The following is a 2,500-nucleotide window of genomic DNA, read 5'->3' as shown; positions in this document are numbered from 1 at the left end:
ATATCTGTGTGTGTGTTTGTGTGTGTGTGTGTGTGTGTGTGTGTGTGTGTGTGTGTGTGTGTGTGTGTGGTGGTGAGTGAGTGTGTGTGTGTGTGTGTGTGTAACACACACACACACACATATTACAGTACATCGCAATATATGTAAATATAATCATTATGTCTATATCATAATAAATTATATGTAATGATTAACATAAAACAACATAATATAAAAATATATGACAACATAAAAATGATCATTATTATTACATTCTGTTAAGTAAAGCTGGCTGAATATATTCGCGGCCACACTAGAAATTCTAACCTGGATCTTATCTGGTAATACTGTAGTGCTTTCAAAAAATAATATAAATCTTGTTCTTAACTAAACAATGTAAAAAGTATTTTTTTTTTATTTTAATATTTAAAATCAAACATATATGAAAGTATATGAAAACAGATATTCACTGTCTTTATTTTTTATTCGAAAATTAATTCCCTGAGTTATACTTCTTACAGCTTACACACGCTGTAAGTCGGATGTTCTAAAATAATAAAAATAGATAAATATAAAGTGTGTAAATATACTTGTCTTTTGCTCATATGTATTTTTCCCTTTCCATAAAATTCATAAGCTGATTACCATTTAACCTAAATGTGTGTCAGTGATGAAACTCTTGTGTGACATGAATTATTGTTTGTCATATTTAGTTTTAGTTAGCTGCAGCCCTAGTTATCCTAAATTATTATCAGTGCTTAAATGATATAGAAGAGGAAGGGAAAATAATATTGGACAATAAAATTACCTGACAGTGTGTGGTAATTCGTTATATATTTTGAGGTATATATAATTTAGAGGTGAACCTTCGGCAGGAGTGTGATATCACGTTATCCCGCGTTTTTTTTCTTATACTACGGACACAGTAACCCTTGCAAACGGCTGCGAACACCCACCGAATCATTTTTGGCCTTCTTAAGGCAGCCTTATAAGAATAAATAAGTTGTTCCTATGAACGGCGTGCGAACGAAGATTCACGCACTTGATAAGATACAGTTGTTTCCTTCTCGGCACTATTGCCATTTTAAAAATTACAAGCTTTTCCACAAAGTCTCTAGTAGATGTGATGATCAAGACACAGAAATTTGAAGTGAGTGGACGGCCGCCACTTATACATCCCGACAAAATGTGCAGAAAGTCGTAAGATCTTCCTATCAGCGACTTAAGAGTGCCGCAAGTTGCACATAAGGGTGCTGTACGGCCACTGTACGATGGCTGTAAGTGTGCCGGAGGAAGGTTCTAAGGCACCCTTACGAGGAACTTAAGAACTCTACGGCCACTGTACAGCAGAAAATCCTCATCTTCTCAAGAATGCTTCAATTTGCTCTTTTTAAAGTGAATAATAGCCGCAACAACTTCCTAAAAATGCTGTAGAAAACTTTGCCCCTCTCCACGAATGTCTATGATTTCGTAGGAACTGAGAGATTCGTACGAACTCATCGTTTGTAAGGATACCAGACATTTTCTTAAAAAAATGATAATGCCAAATTACGTCTAAATTACATAGAACTTGATTGTATATGTTAAAAAGATACTTCATGACTGAACAAATTTGAACAAACATGTAGGCCTATGGAATGTTTTTTTTTTTTTCTGACGAGCGAACTATCAAGACAAAAAGGTAAATATTGTGTAAATGATATGCAAACATATAGGCAATAATAGACTCTTATATAAATATTTACTAATTCTATTTTATTTTAGCTTTTACTGTTATTTTTATTTTTAATATATTTCATGGCAGCAATCATCCTTTAGCAAGTGTAAGCTGTAAGCAGTATGGCTAAGTGTGAGCATTTGCATTCGATTAGGAAATTGAGGTAGAGAATGTCTGTTTCTTTATATACTTATTTATGCATTTACTTTTAAATACTAGAATATGGAAAATGTTGTACAGACTTTTTAACATTATTTAACAACAGGGCTTATATTGTTATACTTGAATGCACTGGAATTACCAGACGAAATCCCATCTCGATAACCTTAGGGTGGCCACGAATTTATTCGTTCAACTGTACCTGTGCTTATTTTGTTTCGAGCTCCCCAGTATCCGTGGAAAATACGAAGATGCAATTTGCTCTAAAGGTAAATTTGTATGAGGTTGTGGAGAAGGGTTAAGGTTGTCGCAGGAATTACTACGTGGATTTAAGATGCCATCACCAAGAAGTACATGGGAGCCATTGGTCTAGGTGGTGTAGCTTAGGCCTCTCAGATTTGTTTGTGGCAAGTGTGTAAAGTAACCTGTCGTTTACTCAGGGATACCAGATTTTGAAAAAGTAGTCTTGATGACAGTTGGTAATCCGTGTACCATCAGCTAGTCACAATAAGCCATGGAAACCGGGAAGCTTAAACCGATTCCCCTGTTTATGCTAAAAAAGGAGGAGAAAAAATTCAAAGAATAGAAATAACAAAACAAAATCTGCGCTTTTTCAAAAACTGCTTGCTTACTTTAATGACACAT

General features: G+C 34.6%; 1 pseudogene; it reads right to left on the bottom strand.

Moving 5' to 3' along the window:
* LOC119576937 overlaps positions 1–2,500 on the bottom strand; it is a 26,642-nt pseudogene that overhangs the window by 20,100 nt on the left and 4,042 nt on the right.

This window comes from Penaeus monodon, chromosome 9 (assembly GCF_015228065.2).
Source record: "Penaeus monodon isolate SGIC_2016 chromosome 9, NSTDA_Pmon_1, whole genome shotgun sequence".
NCBI classification, from domain to species: Eukaryota; Metazoa; Arthropoda; class Malacostraca; order Decapoda; family Penaeidae; genus Penaeus; species Penaeus monodon.
Note: the sequence above shows the minus strand (reverse complement) of the source record. Positions and strands in the feature narration are given on the sequence as shown.